We start from the raw sequence: 18,158 nt of genomic DNA, 5'->3' as shown, positions 1-18,158 counted from the left end.
AGAAAGGTGGACGCAGTAGCGCCAGGCAGAGTGAGTGAGCACCTCCCTGCCCAGGCCTGCTGGGGGCGCCTGCTTCTACCTGTCAACCTATTGCTACTTCTACTGCACTATGTCTTTTTCAGTCTTCCAGAAACCACAATCATTTTTTCTGTAAACTATTATATATTTAATTTAAAAATTTACACCCATGAGTCCTTGTTTCCCCCCCCTCCCCCTCTTCCTCTCCCTCTCCCTCTCTCGTTCATTCTTCCTTCCTTTTTTCCCCACCTACTTTTGAGCACTGTTCTTGGGCTTTCTCAAGGCCAGAGCTTTACCACTTGAGCCACAGCACCAGTTCTGGCTTTTTCTATGTATGTGGTACTGAGGAATCGAACTTAGGTCTTTGTGCATGCTAGGAAAGCACTCTACCACTAGGCCAAACTCCCGGCCCCTGGTGAGTCCTTGTTTTACAGCCATCACACTGCAAGTGTCTACTAGCTGACAGCAATAACGGTGTCCACAAGATCTTTCCAGATGCCTTTCCTAATAATATCCCTGGAATGATCAATTTTTCCTTATAGTTCCCAAACCCCTTGCTTTGTGTATTTTAACATTAATTGGACCATATCAGTTTACCACAGTTCTGCCATCCGTCAGTATGATAGAAATAATTCTATCTCATGTGCTTGAATTCAATATTAATGTAATGATCCCTGCCTTTCTTTACATCTGCCTAACATGCATTTAGTTTCTATCTCTTCTTAATGTACTTTTTAATTATCTACCTCATTTTAGAATTGAAGTTAGAAGGTAGGATTGAAGTTTGAAGCTGAAGTTCAAAGAATAATGTTTGTTTAAATATAAAGATAAATATAACTTTTAAAATTACAGGAATAATTAAGTTCTCCTGGTGTTAAAAAATGCATACCAAATACCAGACATGGGAAACTGAGATATCATATTAATCTAAACAGCAATTTAAAGAACTATCCTCAGACCCTCTGAAAGGAGGTATACATTTCTAAAATAATGAACATTAGCACAAAAATGAACATTAGCTCTGACTTTGGTCTAAAGGCTGGCAGAAAAAGAAGCAAGTGGAGGGGGAGGAGGGGAAGCTGGGGCCCTTGTTCAGGTACTGGAGTGACCTGGCCCCTGGCTGGCTCTCCTGCTCTCTGTGAGGCAGTGCCAGCCAGGGCCTGGGACCTTCTAGTTTGTGCGTTCAGTCAGTCTGCAGCTTGGGACAAAACCTCAGGCAGGAGAGCCTTAGTTATGAGTGCATTTCAGGTCGTGGGAAGTCTAAGTTTTAATCGATTTATTATTGCTTGTAAAATTTCCTAAGTAAATTTGTAAGACTTAATTTGCCATTTTATTCTCATAATTTGCCTAACAGTTGCTATTATTTTCATTTTAAATTATTTTTAAGAAACAACGATAGCTCACCATTATTGTTTCCTGTGTGCTGGTAATACTGGAATTTTTCTATTCTTTTTTTGCCAGTCTTGGGGCCTGAACTCAGGGGCCTGAGCACTGTCCTTGAATTTTCTCAAGGCAGAGCTCTACCACTTGAGCCACAACACCATTTCCAGCTTTTTTCTATGTATGTGGCACCGAGGAATCGAACCTGGATCTTCATGCATGCTTGGCATGCTAGGCCAAACTCCCAGCCAATACTGGAATTTTTCTAAGTGCTTTTTTGAGTGCTGACCTCACAGGGGTTACCCTCTCCTCCCTTACCTAAATTGAGAACTGGGAACTGAAGAGGGTGAGGTGGCATGACTCAGAAGTGACAGAGCTGGTGTTGAGCACAAGCGTGAGCTTCAGAGCTGTTCAGCGGCAGTGGGAAAGAGTCACCTGTGAAAATGGCGGCTGGCTCTGTGCTGCATGGGAGCTGGTCAGGAACCCCTCCCGTCCCTCGCTGACAAAGCCTCAACAAACCATTCCCTCAAAGACTTTACTTAGCTTCATCCTCATATACCCTGGACATGAGGCAGGAAGACGACGAAAGGAACTAGCCATCCAATAGTTGGGATCTTGCCTTTCTCTAAGTCTACCTGGATGATTCCTCACCAACCAAATACCAGAATCACCAGCTTTCCCGCTTCTTAATTCTCTAGAACACTCGGTCAACTGGAAAATGTGTCCCGGATGGGAGCCGCTGTGGAGTGGACTCCATGCCAATTCTAGGTGCCACTCACTTGCCAGTGCTCACTGATGGATGCTCCACTGACGACCTCTACCTCACACGTCCCTGAGCCTGCCGGGCACCATGATTCTCCCCTTCTTAGACGGTATTCCCCCACCACAGGGAGAATACAGACGCAGGCAGTCAGGCTAGCAGCAGAACTGGAATCAGAATCCTCCAGTCCCTAAAGCCACAGGCGGCACATCTGTCCTTATGGAGCATTCTCCTACAAGTAGGTCTCTTCTCTAGTCTGGCCAGGCCTTGGAGTGGGGTTCAGTGCGGCTCCATCATCACATGTCCACGAGGCTCCAGATGACAAAGGCAATGCACAACGTTCATAGCTTTTTGCAGGATCAACTTGTGGCAGGAGACAGTGTGGTTACAGGATAGATTCTTAGTTTGCAGCTTGTAGTTACACACTCCTTTCAATCAAACCTCCCCCCTCCTTCCTTCCGTCCTCTCTTTATTCTCTCACTTAGTCTTCTCTGCTTACAGCTTGTCCTCTACCACTGGAGCCATGCCTCCAGTCTGGCTCTTGCTGCTTAAGTGGAGATGGAATCTCGTGTGACTTTCTGCTCAGGTTGGCTTTAAACTTCAACCCTCCAGATCTCAGCCTCCTAAGTAGCTAGGATATAAGCACGATGCACTGGTGCCTAGCTATCAGTTTTCAGCAAGTGGAGCTGGACTCTGGAGACATGAGGATGCAGGCAGATCTAGACACTGTCAGTGCTAACGCTTCTGATTTTAGTGCATTCCAGATTCGGGGCCAAGAACTCTTAGAGCTCAGGTTCATCCAGTGCCCACAGCTGTTCAGAGTGCGGGAGCCACTGTTATGGTGCCATTTTACAGAGAAAGAACAATCATTTGGGCAAGTGCGGTAACCTGTGTTTCAGGAGACACAACGAAGGCTGTGAGTCTGCTGTGTGTAAGCATAGAAGAAACCCGGAGGTATCCTCAGAGCTGTCTTCTTGGCCTGAACCTGAGAAGGGGCAGAACCTGCCAGGTACCCCGTATGTCAGTCACCTGTTTGTCATTCCCAGACTGCTTTGTTTGAACTCAGGGCCTTGGACTAGTTAGCCACTCTATTACACCCCTTTCAGGATTCTTGCTTGCCACATCTCTGCAGTTCTGCCATTATTCATGTTTTGCTTTAACTGGATACACTTTTTACTAAGCCCTGTCCTAAGCAACAGTAACTCAAGAAACCACGCATTTGATGCCACATTTGTCCGCATGAGATAATATTTAACTCTGAATCACATGAAAGCGTGCTCTGGTGCTGCCAGTGGTGGTCCACGCGGATCACACTTGGAGGACTCTGGGCCATCACCCCGGTCACAGAAAGGGACATAACAAGAGATCCGGTTGTGTTCAGTCTACAGATCCCTATGATAAGGAGATAGAGATGCAAATCATGAGCACTCATGTGTGTATCTACACTTGTGTGTGAACAGTGTTCATGTGTGTGAGAGAGAGTCCCCGGACTTTCCCTATACCTTCCAAGCTTTCTCTATAATTACACCATTCAAAAATATTTTTTTCCTGGTCTTGGGGCTTGAACTTGGGGCTTAGGCACTGTCCCTGAGCTTCTTTTGCTCAAGGCTAGTGCTCTACCACTTGAACCACAGTGGCACTTACAGCTTTTTCTGTTTTTGTGGTACTGGGGAAATCAAACCCAGGGCTTCATGTATGCTAGACACTAAGCCACATTCCTACTCCATTTTTTAAAACGGAGGTGAAATTCATATAACACCTACTGAACTATTTTTCAAGTGTGCACGTCAGTGCTCAGAACACTGGTGATGTTGTTCACACTCAGCCGCTCTAGTTTCAATACTTTTTCGTTATCCTAGAACACTCCTTATCCACTGATGTCATTTCTAGTTCCTTCCTTCTCTAGCCCCTGACAGTTGCTAGTCTGTTTTTAAGCTTTTAAGTTCCACTGATTATTTGACATATTACAGGGTAATTCTAGATGTAAACAAGGTAAAAAAAACCTAGGATCCATGGTCTAAGATAACACTTTAGATCTGGGATTTCACCTACCATTAACACTTTACAAGGAATCTCAAGGACTGGCACTGTCTTACCACCTTGACAAGATCATTAAAAAGAAAAAATCAGGGCTGGGAGTGTGGCCTAGTGGTAGAATATTGGCCCAGCATGCATGAAGATCTGGGTTTGATTTCCTGGTACCACATACATAGAAGTGGTGCTGTGGCTCTAGTGCTAGAGCACTAGCATGGAGTAAAAAAAAAAGCTCAGGGACAGTGCTCAGGCCCTGAGCTCAAGCCCCAGGATTGTTAACAAACAAAACAAACAAACAAAGCCAAAAAGATACTTGAATACCAAAAAGGACAATACTGGAACAGAGAAAGGATCATCCTGTACATAAGTTTAACTCAGTAGAAAACATACACATCAGCCTTGTTTTTACCCTGGAGAAGTCAAAATCCTGTTGCTGAGTAGCTCTGGTGTTGGGAATGACCAGTAAGATACTAATCTAGATCCTGATTTCTCAGAAAAAGGCAAAAGCCTTTATGCTGTAAGACATACATTTTTTTGATGGCCAAAATGGATGTGACCCAAATCTCTCTCAAGGATCAGCAGAAAAAGGATAGTAGCTTTACAAGAGAAAGCATCGTGGGCAAGTCAGATCCTGCCACCTTGGCCCCATAAAGATGTGTCCCTCTGCTCTGGCTCTATTCCCAGCTTGAGGGTCTGAGGTGGTCAGATGGCAGGCAGAAACAATCTGCACAACTACAGGAGCGCTAGCTCACAGTTTCTCCTGCTTAGCCTTTTACACAGAGGTGCACTTTGGAGGGTGCATGAAACTCTGGGATAACATGATGGGTGTTTCCTGGAACATTAGTTTTCCATTTATCTAAATAATGTCAAACATTTTACCCTGACTATAGTAATCACTAAACACATACTAAATCTGAACAGCCTTTAATACTCAAAACTTCTAGGTTTTAGAAACACAAACATTTAAGAGGGTCTAGTGGGCCCTCCCAGGAGGCAGGCACTCCCCCAGGGTCAGAGCACTGGCTCTCAGGGAGTCTGGGTGGTCTGTTCTCATCAACTTGAGCAGGCCAGGGAAGACTATAGAGCAGAAGATAGAGGGTGCTGACAACTGGTTCTAAATGTCACATGGAAATGCAAGAGATCCAAATTACCAAAACAAACTTGAAAAAGAAAGTTACAAGACTCATACTTTCTGAGTTTAAAGCTTACAATAAAGCAGTAAGAGCCGAGACAGTGTGGTGCATACATAAGGACAGCTACAGATGGGGCAGAACTGGGGAACTTCTCCGTGGTCCACTGATTCCTGACAAGTGTGCCAAGTCCATTCAATGGGGGAAGGGGCCAGTTCTTTCAAACCACTTGGGCTGGAGGAAGAGAATATTCACATGTGAAAGAATGAGAGTGGGACATCATCTCACATTACACACAATGCCAACACAAGGTTGATCAAGGAACTAATGCATTTCCTTAAAATTATACAGCTCTTTCAGAAAGCTTAGGGGTAAATCCTTGATTCTGCAATATTTCTTAGATCTCACACCCAAAACATACGTGGTAAAAGGCAAACCAGTCTTCACTGGTTGTATTTCAACTAATACCATGAAGAAAGTGAAAAATTCCACAGAATACCTATCTGCAAAGCACGGAGATTACCAGGAGCAGGGACACCAAGCAGAGAAGGCCCTTCTGTGCAGTTACGCCCCAACCACGTCCTTTGTGCCACTTCAAACACTCAGTCATCTTGGGTCAGCTTCCCCTTCAATCTTCTTGCTTCCATCACCTACTGTTTCTTCTCTTATACCACCTGGGTACCTCCTTCAGCTTCCTCCTTAAATTTCCTTTGGCCCAGAATGTCCTAATAGCCCTCTTTACTGACGATGGCACTGAACACGGGGTTTCCAGCAGCCTGGTTTTGACAGGCCTGACCACACAGTGATGCTGTCTGGCATACAGCAAAACTGCTTCAAATGATACACAAACGAGCCAGGGCCTCAGTGGTGTGAACCACTGATACTCTTTGCTCTCAGCCAGTTAGGGAAAAGCAAGAGCGCGCACTCCATGAGCAGGACAAGGAAAGTGAATGAGCTAAGTCTCCAAGCCCAAATCTGTGATGGAGCTTTCAACAGTGTTCTAGCCGGCTAGCTGGCAAAAGTCACGGCATTAACTTTAAAGACCAGAAAGACAGCAATGATTTGGTTCAATAATCATCCCAAATCCCTTCTTTTTTCAGTGCTTTGAGTTTTTTTCATTTTTGTTTTCCTGAATAGGTAGCATATTCACATGGTTGACACATACATGGACAGAGGCACATATACAGAGTACAAACTTTCCTCTCTCCTCCTCCCCTTCCATCCAAGGCCTCACTTAGTTTCTACTCTATTTCGTGTTGTATCATGGAGCCACACAAATGCGTTTTTAGCCCAGCCTCCATACATGCAATGAGCCTGGTGGCATGTTTTTCCACTGCTTCTCGACTCCACTAATGGATCTCCACCACTCTTTCATTGGCCCATAGTGGGAGCTGCTTTGCTCAGCTACTTACTTAATATAAAGGCTTTTCTAAGATTTCTGTGACCACAATGCACAACTACTTCACACCCTCCCCTTCGCACCCCATAGGGTCTCTCCAACCTCATTCTGGGACCACCAAAGAGCTTTATCAAACATCTATGGAGGTCTTCTGGGTGGCCTACTCTCGTTCCTCCATGCCTCAACACAAGCACAGGCCCATATGTGCAGCACCTGCAACAGAACCAATGCTGGCACCAAACAAGGACCAGGTACCACGGAAGTAATTTCTAGACTTGTCTAAAGAAGCAAGTGACTGTAGGCGGAAAGGCAGAACTTGATTTTCTTCTCCTTCCTGTACTAGGTATATTCCATAAAGGCCCCGTTCCATTTGAAATGGACCCAGCTACCCAAACGTTTTTGCTCTGGATTTGAACTCATTCATCACAAACAAAAGCTGCCAGACTGCTACACTAGAGACACAGAGCACTTATGCTTAGATCAGGGAACGAGGAAGGAAATGTGTAGAACTGTTACTAAAATCAAAAGCATGAGTTCACAAACATTTTTTACTACAATGTAAACATCCCCTTGTTGTACACATCAAGAAACATTCTTGATTTACTATTGTTTCGCCCAAGACAAATGCCTGAGCTAAAATACAGCCTGTGTTCAGAGAAGAATACTTCACTGTTCAACCCAGAGCTAGAAACCAAGACAAAGAAGATACCTAATTTTGCAACTGATTCTAAGAATTATTCATTAAGCATCTTTAGCCACAGTAAAGTTCACAGGCAGCATGGAAATCCCATGACCAGCTGTGTTTAAAATACAGCTGGACCATGAACCTTGCAGGATGTGAGTGATGTACTGAAGCTTACCTTCTTCCTACATGTGCTCCTCACCTGCAGCCCCAAGGCCAGGCTAAAGTACAGCCAGGCATTAGATGGGGCTAGACAACTCGAGGCCTGGCTGACGGAATTTCACCCATAGCCACAAACCCCCAAGGAAGAGCCTCACCTGCATGACCTAGAATCTGCATCTCTTGTTTTTTTAGATGACACCATAACCTGGTTTCAGCAGCTCTGCACTGTATACCACTGCAGACAGAGGCAGAAAAAGCTGTATACAGAGATCTGTGTGATCAAGGAAGCAGCCCATCCAGAGAGGTGCGAGCCCAGAATCATGAGTCAGAAAATCCAAGTGCTTGTCAGCTCCCTGTCACCAGCTCCTCTGGGACCTTAGGCAAGTTTGAGGCACCTCTCTGCTCTGGTTTCCATAACCATAAAAATGAGGCTAATAATACGTGTTTACTACCTCACAAGAAGGAGGGCGACGGTTAATGAACACCTCCAAGGAGCTTTGAAGATGAAAAAGGTTCCTGGGTGCAATGACAATAATGGAATATCCAGTCTCAATGGTGAGGCAGAGACCTGGGATCCAGCTGCTTTCAGTCAACTAGTACTCCAGAATTTTTCTCAAACCATTTTGAGAAACCCCAGAGGAAATGAATGATGCTTGATGTACCTGTAGAAGGAAAGAAACCCAGTACTGAAGGCCAAAGCTGTTAACTGCATCAGGGTAAACTAGATAAATATTTACATTAGTACCATGTCTACTTACTATGGATGCCACAGCTAAGACTATTAACTTGGCCCTTTAGTCCCTGTTTCCTGCCAAACAATTCTTTACTGAACATGTTTCTTAAACTTACATTCATATATATATATATATATATATATATAACATTTAAATGTGAAGTGTAGTATTACACATTGTTCGGGGGGGCGGTTTCAAGGTTAGCTTACTTTTCATTTAAAAATTCTTTTCTTTATAAAATTCGAAGGGTGAAACGGTTCAGATAAGCAAAGGCCCATGCCATGTGATACATTAAATAAGGCTGGGATATGGAACTGAGTTTTGTTAATTGATACTCACTAGCTTTACGTAAACATACATGCATCCATAAGACATGGCTTCTAATCTGGGAAGACAGAACAGTATTCATTTAATTGGATAACAGCAGTTCCAACTCACACAAAAATGAAATGTAAAACTTCAAGATTAGTATTTTAAAGCTGACATCTAAATGATGCCCGAAATTTAAAAGTAAAAACATGCAGAATTCATATCTATTGATATTACGGTATTTGATTAAGAAAAACAATCTCTCCCACAAAGTGACCCTGCCTTCCAACCCTTAGAACGAACATTAGAAGGCCGTATCAGGAAAATGGGACAAAGTAGGAATGGAGTTCTTAAGGAGAAAAAGTAGGAAGAGAGGAGCACATCTTCAATCCTAGTCACTCAGGAGGCTGAGATCTGAGGATCAGGGTTCAAAGAAAGCCTGGGGAAGAAAAGCCCAGGAGACTCATCTCCCATGAACCACCAGAAGACCAGAAGTGGTGCTGTGGCTCAAAGTGATAGAACAGCAGCTGTGAGCAAAAGGGCTCAGGATAGGGCCCAGGCCCTGAGCTCATGCCCCGTGACTGACAAATAAAATAAATAAATAAATTTAACTTTGTCTTAAAGTATAAATCTAATGGCTGTTTATAAGTAATAAAACCACTTTTGGGCATAATGCCATTTGTGGCTTTATTGTAAAAGGATATGTAAGCTTTTATTTGACTCTAAAATAAACTCGCCTGTTGCACAGTCGCTGAAGTTCTCTCTTAGCAGGGAATTTCTCTTAACTAAGGATAACATAAAGAAAAGGTCTGAACATTCTGTCTGTTTCCTGTCTTCAGGAATAGCAAGTACATCTCAATGTCAACCTAAGTTCCTTTCTTTCAATCCCATTGAAAATAAGGAATTTGACCAGCATGTCTTCAAACAGAACATCTTTGGAGATCTAGGAGGCTGTGGTGATTTAGTTGTGGCTACTGTGGCCTTCAACCTGGATTACTTGATTTGATAATTCAGGAAGGCAATGTGACACTAAGGGTTTGGGGAGGGATTCAACGTTTTCAGGCTACAGTAAAATGAGAAACACGTCTGAAGAACTAAAAGTCCATGTTTCTGGCTCCCTGGGGAAGCAGAAAGGAGCCTTCATTCTAAAGTAGGCCAAGTTTCACTCGGCCTTGTCATTCTGACACCTGTCAAACGAGCACAGAGCACATATGCTTGTGGTGGGAGGTGAGTGTAGATGACAGCTGGAGGACAGTCACAGGCTAGTGGCAGATGTTACACTTGCCTCCTCCTCACAGACTCCTACCCAGACCTACAGTTTAAAGCAAGTTCCCAGCAGGCTGCAGGGGACTACCGTATTTGCGTGTACATGTACTCACAGTGCCAGACAAGATCACATTAACAGCTTAGAGCATCACCCAACTGTCTGAGAGCATTATCAACACATAAGATCTTGTGAAAGGTTTTGTCTTCTGAAACTGTTCTATTTTTTCCCCTAAAAAATGCAGACACAAAACCAATCCTATATGTTCCACAAATGTATAATTACTTATGCAGATAAACAAACACATACTGATGGAGTCGGTCCAACAGTAGAATCTCTGAGATGTAGAGGAAGATAGAAAACAATTTGGAGGTCAAGGAGAATTTTAGTTTTAGTTGTAATTAAGAAGAAGATGTAAAGATGGATTTGTCCACATATTCACAGAAATGGATTTGAAAAGCATTAGAAAAAGATGAAAGGAAACTGACTAAGGCAACAAAGGAGAGTCTGGACGGCTAGTCCCGGGAGGTTGCATGGCCCAAGAAACCCATTACTATACTAAAGCATCACTGTGGTCTTTGTGTTGCTTTCTGGAAGAGAGAGAGGACACAGAGGCTCAATAAACATAGAGTAAGAGCCACTTCCAGCCCAAGCCGGGGATTTCCTGGGAGAAGGCTTTGAACTTTTGTGATGACCTGTGGAAAATCTGACAACCAGAAAGGACTTTGATTTGGGGGGATTATATCCACATCCACATCTAGAAAATTAAAGATAAGATTACATGCTAAATAACATCTCTATTAAAAACTATCCTTAAGAATAAAAATGGCAATATTTTGCATTTTTGCATACACCTTTAATTTCAATATTAACAAGGCAGCTTCTGTATTCAATTTGCTGTGATAAGTTGCTTTGGTTGGAAGCTCAAATTTTATCATGGACCAAAAAATGTCACTGTTGTTTCCTTTGAATTGATAATCTGACTTCATACATTTTGAGAGAAAAAAGCCAAATACTGAAGTCATAGTAATACACTTTGTCTTGTCTGCCTTTTGTGCTTAGGAGAAAAGATAATGTTCCTGGAAAAGCGGCTACAGCAGCTGGTGGCACAATCAGCTGAGAAGGAGCGTTCCCTCAGGAGAGCCACCATACTCCCGTACGTTACCCAGGCTTGCAACTTGACATTTCATCCCACAGAATTAAAAGTTAGGTGGTAGAATTGAGATTTCATACAACTAATAATCCCATGCTTCATCAAGGATACTCTCGGTGGACACAGGCAGGTGTGCAGAGGCAGAGCCCAATGGCCATGCGGGCCGCCAGCCTCTGCCTTGCTCGGTCAGGAGCCTTGGACCCACCCCTGCCTCATGCCCCCAGCACATGTCCACACAGCAAACAAGGCCTGGAACATCTTGGTGAACCCAGGAAGACAGTTGTCAGATTCTCTGCAAGGGGACCTGTAGACTCCGAGGGCCACAGGATGCCTCTGTGTGTACTGTTTTATGTGAAGACTAAGGGCATCACTGCAGCCTCTGAGTTTTTAGAACAGAGCTGCCAAATGATAGCCACCAAATGACATCTCTTAATACATAAAACTGGGGGAAAAATCCATTCCTAGCTGTACACTCACAGAAGCCTCTAACAAAGGTATACATGCACTCATTCCCTTACCTCTCTTTCCTCACCAAAACTGAAAACAGCAACTTCAGAAGAATTAGGATTGCTCCCTGAGTGAAGCGTTACTGTTCTCAGGATAAACTCTGGCTGGGTTCCGTGATACAAGGCCAAGGAGGAGTGCTTGGGGAACTGAGCAGAAGGATGATTTTATGCCCAAGAGTTTTAGACCAATCTGGACTCAAGGTTAAAAAAAAAGAAATTCAGTAGGATAGAGATGGAATAATACTTGACATTTCTGAAAATAATGTTAACACAATGGATAGCAATATCTGCACCTAAACAAGGGAAAGGAAGAGGGCTCGGGTGGTAGAAAAGTACAATCCCCAGTACTGAATAAAACAAAACAACCAAATGACATGTGAAGTGAAGATATTTGGTCACACAGAAAATACTGCTGTATCTGTGTACTTAGTAAACCTGTACACTTCATACTCCTGGGCCATCGACCACAAAGAATATCTCTAGATTTTCAATGTATGTTCTGCTAAACGTCTTCTTCAAAAGGGTTAACAGTGTGAGTGCCCAGTTCTTATTTTACCCCGGATTTGACAGAACGGAAAGAGTTGTAACAAGGGCAATGAGTACTCAGAGGCTGTGGAGGTGGCAGTGTCTGGGCTTACATGGGCAGACGATGTGAGACCCAAGCAGACTACTGAAGACACTGACTGCTTCCACATGGCAAAATGCCACAGCTACTTGAAATGAAAAGCTTCAGGAAATGAGCGGTGAATAGATGAGCTTCAAGATGAACAAATACAGGTAACACTACTGTAGAAAATGAAACAGACTGTGGTTAAGCTGCTTGGCTCCCAAGTAACACTTGTGACCCACAAAAGGGATCACCATGGCCACCACAAACACACTTAAGAGAGTCTTATAAAACTCCAGATGTCATTTTATGCCGTATACACATACTCCCTCTTTTAACTCTCATAAAAGCCAAAGAGGTGACTGGATTATTATTCTCACTTCATATCCAATTTCTAGGCACAGAGAAGGCCTGTCTGTCTAACATGGTTCAGAGCCAGTAGTGATTTAGGGGTGGAAATTTGATTGTGGGGCGGCTCCAGGCCTCACCCTTTCCCGTGGCCAGTAAGCACCTGCCTCTCAGGCTCAGGAGGAGTCCAGGTTTTATCTCCTAGCATGCCTTAAAGGAAGTTACTCTAAAAGACTGATAAGAATGGATAAGAATATGGTAAATATCAAACAGTAAGTATACTCTGAAACACGGTCTGATAAGAGCGTGCAGCCACCTGTGCAGCCACTGGGAGTTAGCAACCACAGGGCTAAACACCAAGCATTCAAGACTACTGCTCCCTACTCAGGCAATGATTTCCAAGCCATTCCGTTTCCTGCACATGTCCCTCCGCCACTAACATGAAAGAGTTTAAGTCTATGAAGAACTTGAGTGAATACTGATGGATTTTTTTTCCTTAAATGCAATAACTGTCACATGAATAAGCCTCAGAGGTCATGATCCTTCTCTTGCAGATACTGCAGTCTGTATTCTCTTACGATAGGACCGTCCCCTACACGATCACACCACCTTTACTGTAACCTGCACTCAACGTTCAACTGGCCCAGAATGTCTTCTTTGGCTTGACTTCATACTGTTTAGAACAAGAGCTGGATCTAGATTTACTCGTTGAATTTAATAATTATATCTTTGTAGTCTTTGTCTTTAAAAGGGGTTTTGACTTTTGAATAACTGGGGCCTAAAATAAAACCGTATCTTTATTTGCAGTAGTAGAATACAGTGTTCTTATTTACTTTGCTAATGTCTCTCCAAGATCAAAAAGACTACATTAGTGAGGAAAGAAAATGTTCATGAGAGAAATTATTTATTCAAGTTCTCCACTTGGTACTACATTTCCTACACGATGCTTACTATAGAAATGATGTCAGGTACCAGGAGAGAGAGACAATCTCCAGTGTATTCAGGATGCTTGTGATTTGTGGAGGAGATAAAACACTGAACCAACAAGTAATACCTGGTTGGCCTGAGAAGTGCAGTGGGAGGTGGGACGGGAGCTCTGTCCACACCAGGGTATGTGTTACACCTCTAGTAAGCCCCTGTTCAGCTGGAAAAGGAGTACTGCACTGCAGTCCCATGGGCCCCACCTCCTTCACAGGGAACAGGGAGGCCTAAGAGCTATAAGGGCTTCGGGACCGTTCACACCGGAGCTGCACTGCCTGCTTAAGCCCAGATTGCCTGAGACTCACTGTATTTCTTCTGGCCTTGGGCATGGGCTCCCCTTTCTTCTCTAGCAATAGAAATAAGTATGCCTCACAGTGCTGGAGCATAGAGAGGTAAGACATGGCTCTGGCTCAAATACTGTAAGGGCCAAATCAATGCTGCTTCTTCCTCCAGCAGCAGCTTCAGGAGCAGCAGCCTTGGCCTGGACCCTGGGGGCTGCGTGACCTTGGAAAGAGGCGCCCTAGGACTTGTCCTGTCCCTAGCAGGCGGGAAGTGCAAAGGAGTCAGGGTTCACAAAAGCACCCTGAAACTGGCAAAGTGCTAGAGAATTAACAAAGAACAATTATATTTGACACAAGGAACCAAAAGTAGATTGCACCCCAAATTACTATATTGGAGTTTCCATCTATAATTTTCCTAGGTTTAAAAATACACACTAATAATCTTACCCCTTTCTTTCATTCTTTTACACAAATAACATAACCTCAATGAAAAAATTTTAGGAGGCAGCTTTCACTGGAAGGCAAGAACTCTGGAGAAGAAATGATTCCCAGGCTCACGGGCAGGCCTAATTACCCCAAAGGTGTGTAGACTTTACACAAACAACACCCTCTGCTCCCAGAGGGCGGTTACTTTGGTGATCAGGCAAGACACCTAGTACAAAGAACCTGGGTGACAGTTAGGGTCACCCAGTGAAGGTGCTCAGCACACTCTGGAACACTCAGTGAACACAGAAATGTAGGCAAAGTAGTCACACAGTAAAGTTCTTCGAGCTAAAGTACTATGCAAGGGTGGGGAACTGTATGGGACCCTCAAAGCTATTTGGTACAAGATACAACAGACATGCATGCTTCCTACTGACTGCCGAGATAGCCTGCCTGCCTGTATTGATAATTTTGTATTGACTTGAGAATGATGTTTTCTCTACCTCTGGTACAGAGGGTCAGCAATGTGCTTTTTGGAAGGGTCTTTTATTTTTGGTCTTCATTCAAACCTGTTTCCTTCTTGGGAATTGAGAGTAGCAGCAGATCACATACTCACTAGCGCTTGAAGATGAACTCACTCCACAAAGAACCTGTGCACAGTACCCAGTACTATCAACCTGGATGATACCAGACCTTAGGCGAGGAAAAGTGGAAGCAGCAAACAGTGATTTCTATTTCTACACTTGCTTCCTGAACATTTTCTGACTCTTTGTGTGTGTGTGCGTGTGTCCATGCTGGGGTCTGAACTCTAGGCCTGGGTGCTCTTCCTGAGGTTTTGTGCTCAAGGCTAACACTCTACCACTTAACCTACAGCTCCAGATCTAGCTTCCCCCCTTCCCCCAAAGTTTGAGTCTCACAGACTTTCCTGCCCAAGTTAGCTTTGAACTGAAGTCCTCAGACCTCAGTCTTCTGAGTAGGTAGGATTACAGGCATGAGTCACCAGTGCCTGCCTTTAACTTTGTATTAGAGAGTGAAGACCAACCAACTGGTGACTCAGGGAGTACCTGTGAGAAGGCAAGGTTTTCATAATTAGATCTCAACTTCTCAGGAGACACTGGCTTCCATAAAAAGAATAATGTGTTCCCCAGCTTCCCACCAGGCCTCCAAAGGCTCCCCAACCAGGCAAGTGTCTGAGGATGGAACAAGAAAGTGGCACTTTACAGCTTTCTAGAGGCCCAGAATGGGAGCTGAAGAGGATCCAGGCTACCTGCTCCCTCTCTAGCCACTGACACCTTTCTGGCTGGGCCGTCTTTGTTTTTGAGGTGGGCAGGCTGAGCTCCAGCTCTGGGGAGGTGCTAGTTATCAAACATCACTCCATGTTTCACCTGGCCCAGTCAAGGAGGAGCAGGAAGGGGAAAGACAACCCTAAGTGAAAGGCTAGCCTAAAACAGGTTTCCAACCCCTGTAAATAAAGCTTTATTGGGTCACCATATACATTCCTGTTACTGTCACTGGTTCTTTTTCTTTTTTTTTTTTTAATAGAGACAAAAATGTTTACAGTCTGGCCCCTTTCCAAAATGTTTGCCAATTCTCAGGTAGTAACCACTAGAGGATACATGTGTCTATTTAAACTAATTAAAATTAAATTAAAAACTCAATCTCTCACATTTTATTTTAAATGCTCAATAGTCACATGGCCAGTGGCTACCACAGTGGGCACCAAGAACATTTCCCTCCAGGCAGAGTTCTCTTAGCAGTGCTGGAATAGCACAGGATTCAAGTCAGCAAGCTATAAATTGAGAGCCAGTTACTTCTCTCCTTTTGGAGGCAGAAAGGTCTGACTTAAATATTCTTTTTTTTTTTTTTTTGGCCAGTCCTGGCTTGAACTCAGGGACTGAGCACTGTCCTTGGGCTTTCTCAAGGCCAGAGCTCTACCACGTGAGCCACAGCACCACTTCCGGCTTTTTCTATGTATGTGGTACGGAGGAATCGAACTCAGGTTTCTGTGCATGCTAGGCAAGCACTCTACCACAAGGGCAAACAGATTCCTTTTACACTTGAAGATTTCCCATGTAAAGTACAGTTCCAGACTATCTACAGACAACCTGTTTTTTGTCTTTACATTATTTGTCCACCCTCCCCACCGTGGGCTCACGCTCGTTCCAGGTTAGAGTGTCACCCAGCACCTGATAATGAGTAACAAATTCAGAGTCTAAAACCACCAAGACATGGACCTGGGTGTAAAACTGTCACCAAATAGATGATAGGGCACTGGAACAAAAAACATGACTTCAATCTTGTTGCTAAATGTTCTATAAACTGCTAACATTCCCATTATAAAACAATCATCTGGGGTTGGACTCCAGCTGTGTGACCTTGGGCAAGTTATTTTTCCTTCTGGTAAACAGCCCTCCCCTGAACGGGAGGGACCAGGGAGCCAGGTAAGCCGGTGGCTAGTCCTTCTCTGTCCTCTGTCCTTGCCAGCAACCCAACACTCAGGCACTCCAGGAACTCCCTGACTGAGGAATTCTCTGTCCTCTCTTACACAGTCATCAGCTCACTGGGACAGGGGTTGTATGTTAGTCATTTTTACTGACCGTGGGCACTGGACACATAGCAGCCACTAGCCAAAAGTTTAATTGACTAAGAATCTAAAAGCCCAATGAATAAAATAGATTTTACATACTTCACATGAACAGGCTTGCTATAGGAAGTTCTTAGGGGCTGGGTGAGGTCTCACCTGTAATCTTAGCTACTCAGGAGGATGAGATTTGGAAATCACACAGTTCAAAGCCAGGCCTGGCACTAAAGAATGTGAGACTCTTATCTCTAATTAACCACTAGAAAACATCTTTACTGCTAATTAAGCAGTATGTTCACTGAAATCTAAACAATCAAATTTTGGTTTTGCCTGAGAGGGCCTAGCAGCTGAACCTTCTAATGCTAGCTATAGTCTGCCTGTCTCTTTCTGGTGAGGCAGCTAACAATACATCCACCACCATAGCCAGTCTGGCCATTCAGCCACGGTGGCTACTGATTTCTACCAGCTCCATCAGAAGGGGCTTGGAGAGAGAAGCAGCGCAGCTTCTTCCAAGAGGCTGGGTAGGGACATGTGTCCACAGCCCCAGGTGTACCCGGCCATCCTGGCGGCATTTTAGTCACTAGGGGCTGTGAGTCATCAAGGCTCTGCCCACACCCTTCCTTAGGTCCTTACTGGAGATTCAGACAGTAGTGATATTATACATTTTAAAGTTAAGTAATAAGCCTCAGCATTCCTTTTCTCTTTCATTCAATTATGGACAAAAATTCACATAGCTATCTTAAAATAACAACTAAGCGTAAGTATGTACAATACCCTGATGCCTACAGTTTAACAAATAATAATTGTGCTTTAAAGCTAAATTTCAAACCCATAATACGTATAAAGTGCAATTACCAAAATAATGATCTACATATACGCCGAGAACATGCTGCTGTTTAAAATGTTAATACCACCTGGCAATAAAAGCCCTTGTAAATGCTACTGTCCTATGAAAATGCTAGCTACGCTTTTCTCTCCCCTAACAGGTTTCAGTATTTCAAAGCATGGATGTACTTCTCTTTTAGGCTTCACGGCAAGAATTAGAATCCTTTCTAAACAATTCTGCATATTATCTGAGCGCAATCCATCCTTAATTCAGAGACAAGTCCCTGGCAAACCTTTGCGGTCTTAAGCAACACTGGTGTAACAGAAACTCCGGGAACCGACAACTTGGCTGGGCTTGGTTGGCCCGCCTCTCCTTCCTTCCCCCACCCAATGCCTTCCCCAGGCAGTGACTTCACATCCTTTGACATCAGCACAGCTCCGAGAAAGGGGGATGGGAGAGAGGGCAGAAAGCAGAAAAACCAGCTTTGAACCAAGCATGCAAGGCCCCTCTTTAGTCTCAAATTCTGTAAGTAGTTGGTAAAATGTCCAACAGCAGGGCCACACCCCACCTACTCGGGGGA

General features: G+C 44.0%; 1 protein-coding gene across 9 annotated transcripts in view; it reads right to left on the bottom strand.

Annotated features, from left to right (window-relative positions):
- Ppp2r5c (protein phosphatase 2 regulatory subunit B'gamma) overlaps positions 1-18,158 on the bottom strand; it is a 130,735-nt gene that overhangs the window by 68,212 nt on the left and 44,365 nt on the right. The window lies entirely within an intron of this gene.

This window comes from Megascapheus bottae, chromosome 14 (genome assembly GCF_031878675.1).
Source record: "Megascapheus bottae isolate mThoBot1 chromosome 14, mThoBot2.hap1, whole genome shotgun sequence".
In the NCBI taxonomy this organism is placed as follows: Eukaryota; Metazoa; Chordata; class Mammalia; order Rodentia; family Geomyidae; genus Megascapheus; species Megascapheus bottae.
This window is presented reverse-complemented; position numbering and strand designations above follow the sequence as displayed.